Source organism: Herpailurus yagouaroundi, unplaced genomic scaffold, assembly GCF_014898765.1.
Source record: "Herpailurus yagouaroundi ecotype Mexico unplaced genomic scaffold, PumYag 200, whole genome shotgun sequence".
Lineage (NCBI taxonomy): Eukaryota > Metazoa > Chordata > Mammalia > Carnivora > Felidae > Herpailurus > Herpailurus yagouaroundi.
In genome coordinates this window covers 5,167,940-5,172,975 of record NW_024412431.1, presented here as the reverse complement: position 1 = coordinate 5,172,975, position 5,036 = coordinate 5,167,940, and the positions used below count along the sequence as shown (strand labels likewise).

Sequence of the window (5,036 nt, the reverse complement as noted above, 5' to 3'; positions counted from 1 at the left end):
GGGTCACGTGACCGCCGAGGTCGGCGCCCGGGGAGGGGGCGGGGCCGAGGGGGCGCGGCTCCCGGCGGCCCCCGGGGCTGCGGGGTCTCGGCTGCAGGGCGGTCCCCGTTCCCGGCCGAATTCACCCCGTCTGCTTCCCCCCCCCCCCCCCCGCCCTTGCCTCTTTCTGCATCCTCACCCTGCCCAGGTGTCCCCCATCTGAGCGCGCGGGAACCCGAAGAAAAGACTGAGCCACGTTAAGGCGGGGGTTGGCAGAGGCCTTTGAGCCTCCCGGGACCCCTCTAAACACAAAAACAATTCATCTCCCCCCTCGTTCGCAAGCTCGGGGCTCCTGGGAAGGACCATCCTTTGCCTGGAGACAATCTCTGGACAGATTTGGGTTCAAATCCCAGCATCTCATGCCTTGGGGGAGCCCCACGTCCAAAGAGCGCCTCATCTGTGAAGTGAGATTTACCCTACCCACCCCTCGGTGTTGATGAAATTGAGACCGTGCGTGCCAAGTGTTGAGAACACAGTAAGCGCTTAATAAACGTTAGCGGCTGTCACGCTTAATGTTATTGCCGTTGTTACAACTGACTCGCTGTGGGCCCGAAGGATCCTGTGGCTGCTGAGCCTCAATCTTCCCCGCTGTAAAATGTAGACCGTACTCTTCTTCAGAGCTGTTGCATGCAGGTGGTGTTCCATAAATGCAGCAGGCCCGTGCCCAAGCGGAGGAGAGTGGAGGTCTCTTCGGAGCTTCTCCAGGGTCTCTGGAGTCTCTAGAGCGTGCAGCTTGGCTCGAGGCCGACCCCGCACTCCCTTGGAAACCCGGTGAGTGAGCCAAACCTTGGTCCCTTGGGGCTCAGGGCGGGGAGCGCTCCCTGGCGACTGAGCCTGAACATTAGCGCCCTCCGGGGATCAGCCAAAACGCCGAGGGCTGAGGATACTTTGGTTACCTAGAGACCAGGGAGAGATGTTTTCTTTCCTCTTTTTTTTTTTTTTTTTTTTAATTTGGGGTGTTTTAACGGAGAAAGAAAAAGAAGGAAGAGGAGAATGACACCGATCCAGAATCCGCCCACTTCTCACCCCTTCCTCAGCCCCCACCTACCTGGTCCGGTCTCATTGCTCATCTGGACCAGTGCAGTAGCCTCCTCTCAGGTCTCCCAGCTTCACCCTTTACCTCCTAGTCTATTTTCCCCATCACAGCCTAAACAACAGTCTAAGAACGCCTGTGAACACCTGAGTGTGGTCACCTCCCTCCTCTGCCTAGATCCCTCCATGGCTCCCACTGTCTTTATAGTAGAAGCCTAAGTCCTACCCAAAGACCACAGGCCCTACACGATTCACCTCCTTCACCTTCCCTTTTCTCTCTCCCTGTATCTCTTCCCCTTGCGCACTAGTCCATCCATACCAGCCTCCTGGCTGTCTCTCGTTCATTTGTCAATTGAATTAAAGAGCGTTTTGAGGGGCGCCTGGGTGGCTCATTTGGTTAAGCATCCCAATTCGGCTCAGGTCACGATCTCCCTGTTTGTGAATTTGAGCCCCATGTCAGGCTCTGTGCTGACAGCTCGGATCCTGGAGCCTGCTTTGGATTCTGTGTCTCCCTCTCTCTCTGCCCCTCCCCCACTCTCTCTCTTTCTTTCTCTCTCTCCCAAATAAATATTGTTTAAAAAAAATTTTTTTTTAAAGAATGCTTTGGGGGCGCCTGGGTGGCGCCGTCAGTTAAGCGTCCGACTTCAGCCAGGTCACAATCTTGCGGTCCGGGAGTTCGAGCCCCGCGTCAGGCTCTGGGCTGATGGCTCAGAGCCTGGAGCCTGTTTCCGATTCTGTGTCTCCCTCTCTTTCTGCCCCTCGCCCGTTCATGCTCTGTCTCTCTCTGTCCCAAAAATAAATAAATGTTGAAAAAAAAATTAAAAAAAAAAAAAGAATGCTTTGAGGTAGTTATTTTGTTCCCAATTTACAGATGAGGAAACTGACGCACACATCTCCCCAAGGCTTTTCTGATCATTTAGGTGTCCATTTAAATGTCACCTCCTCTGAGAGACCTTTCCATGCCCTGTCATATATAAACATGGCCCTGTTTTCTTTATTTAAACTGTCACTCCTCTCCGAAATTGCCCAGCATTTGGCCTAGGCGCACTCCATCTTTGTGGAAAGAGTGAGTGGACACAGTGTGGGGTGTCAGGAAAGTCCCCAGCTCTGGAGCTGGGATGTCTATAGACTTTGCCCTGTCTTCTTCTAATTCTTCAGCCCAACTATTTCACAGATGGAGAGGATGTGGCAAAGCTAGGCTCCAGGCTGGCCCAGGGACTGGGCTACTGTGTCCAGGGATGGGCTTTCTGCTGCCTGCCAGGTCCCAGACTCCCTCCCTGGATAGAGCTGGGGAACCCTGCCAAATTCTCACTCCAAACTCCCAGCATTCATTTATTCAGTGAGTATTTATCGATGCCCGCTGGGGACTTTGGTGGCACTGTAAACAGAGTCGCATGCAGGCTTGAAACGAGACCGAGGGACTTACTGTGCAATCTCAATCGAGTACGATAACTATACTGGCACGTCCCCGCAGCTGCTCTTGGCCCCTCTCCAGTCTTCTCTGGGGCCTCAGGAACCCTAAATCACACCCCATTCCCCACCTCTGCCTGCTGGACAACCTGTTCCTGGTTCTTTGGAGGCCTTAGGAAACACATCCGCCCCTCACCTGGTCTACAAGGCAGTCTTGTATGGCCTCTGCCCACTTGTCCAGAGGTACCTCCTCCGCTCCCCTCATCCCCATCCAACAACGCTGGCTTTCCCTCTGTTCCTCAGATATTCTCACTTTACTTCCAACTGCAGGGCCTTTGCACTAGCCAGTGTCTGGAGTGCCCTTTCATCATATCTCCCCAAGACGGGCCTCTTCTGATCATTTAGGTCTCTGTTGAAATGCTACCTCCTTGAGAGACCTTTCCAAGCCCTGTTGTATTTATTATAAAATACAGCCCTATTTTATTTAACTGTCACTCCTCTGAAATTGCCCAGCAGTTGGCCTATTCTCAATGAGTCTTTGCCGAATGAGTGAGTGGACAGGGTGTCGGGTGTCAGGAGAAAGGTATCCCAGGACTACTGTGGAAGAGGCAGAAGGGTTGACATTGAGGGACCAATTAGGAAACTGCAAAGTAGATAAAGAGGAAAAGGGTGTCTGATTGAAGGAACAGCAGGGACAAAGCCCTAGAGGTGGGCGAGGGAGAACCTGGCATGTCCTGACTTCTCCCCCGATCTCCCACTCTGCTCCCCTCGCTCCTGCCCCTCTGGCCATGTGGCCTCCTCACCGCTCCTCAAAAAAAAACCCTTGGGGCGCCTGGGTGGCACAGTCGGTTAAGCGTCCGACTTCAGCCAGGTCACGATCTTGCGGTCCGTGAGTTCGAGCCCCGCGTCAGGCTCTGGGCTGATGGCTCAGAGCCTGGAGCCTGTTTCCGATTCTCTGTCTCCCTCTCTCTCTGACCCTCCCCCGTTCATGCTCTGTCTCTCCCTGTCCCAAAAAAATAAATAAACATTGAAAAAAAAAATTTAAAAAAAAAAAAAAAAACCCTGCCTATTCCAACCTCAGGGCCTTTGTACTTGTTGTCTTCTCTGCCGGCAGTGCTTTCCCTTCTCCGCATTCTCTCTTCTTCACTTCATTTCCATTTTCGCTCAAATGTTGCCTTCTTTTTTTTTTTAATTTTTTTAATGTTTATTTATTAACACGGGGCTCGAACTCACGGACCGTGAGATCATGACCTGAGCCGAAGTCGGATGCTCAACCGACCGAGCCACCCAGGCGCCCCTCAAATGTTGCCTTCTTAGAGAAATCCTCCCTGATTGCATCTCTGCCTAAAACAGGCCCCACCCCATCTCTACCAAATTCTTATCCTCAAACAGCTCAATTTTTCTTCCTTGCAAATTTTAGTAAATACAACTCTATTTTTTTTTACTTGTCTGTCTCAACCAGGATGTCAGCTCCCCAAGGATCATTGTCTGTCTTGTCCTCTGCTGAGTCCCTGGCTCCTACAACAGTGTCTAGCGTGTGGAAAGGGCTCAGTAAGTAGCTGCTGGGTGAACAGATGGTTGAACAAACAGAGCATGATGGGGTATGGCTGGAGTTTTTCGTGCTGACGAACCTGAAGTGGGGGGCAGTCTCCAGATGCTGCAGATGGTGGGGATGGAGGGGTTCCAGCACGTCTCTGGAGTTCAAGCTTGACCCTGAGGATTGTGGGAGCCACTGACGGATTCTTAGCAGGGGAGGGACTAAGGATCGTTTCTCAAAAGATAAGGCTCTTTGCAAACCAAGTCTCCTCCAGCAGGGGCCAGAAAAAGAGAGGGGAGTAGATTCATCTGGCACCAGAAAGAATAAATGTATCAACAAGGCTAAACTCAAAAAACCATTGGGTTGGAGGGGGAATTAAAAAAAAAAAAAGGCAAGCAGAAAAAAAAAATGATACAATTTGATATTGCTTATATCCATTACTGAAGAACAGAAAGTGAAACTATGTATCAAGTTTATAACAAACATAGGGGCTAGTGTCCTGTGGTGTGCCAGGCATCCTGGCTCAGGTGAGTGAGGCTACCTGGGCTCAAATCCTGTCAGTGCCCCAGACCAACAGTAAAATTCTGAGCAAGGGACTTCACTGCCCTGTGCTTCAGTTTCTTCGTCTGTAAAAGGGGATGATAATCCACGCAGCCTCATAGGGTTACTGGGAAGCTTAAATGAGTCCATTCTTTTGTTTTTTTAGTGTTCACTTATTTTCCAGAGACAGCGATTAGGGGAGGGGCAGAGAGAGAGGGAGACAGAGAATCCCAAGCAGGCTCTGCAGCTGTCAGCGCAGAGCCCAACATGGGGCTGAAACTCACAAACGGAACTGCGAGATCGTGACCTGAGCGGAAGGAAGTCAGGCGCTTAACTGACGGAGCCACCCTGGTGCCCCAAGTTAATTCTTGTAAAGCACAGAGCAAGGGGTCGGTAATTGTTCAGTATCTTTTTTTTTTTTTTTTAGGTTGTTGTTTCTGTAGCGGGGGAGGGGAGTGAACGTGGGAAGGTGAACACA

At 51.4% G+C, this 5,036-nt stretch overlaps 1 long non-coding RNA gene across 1 annotated transcript; it reads left to right on the top strand.

The window, feature by feature from the left end:
• The first annotated feature begins 35 nt into the window (after nucleotides 1–35).
• LOC121014109 (uncharacterized) lies at nucleotides 36–4,458 on the top strand. The gene is made up of 2 exons (XR_005783040.1): nucleotides 36–810; nucleotides 3,944–4,458. It is a non-coding gene; the product is annotated as an uncharacterized LOC121014109 (long non-coding RNA).
• Nucleotides 4,459–5,036: the final 578 nt, after the last annotated feature.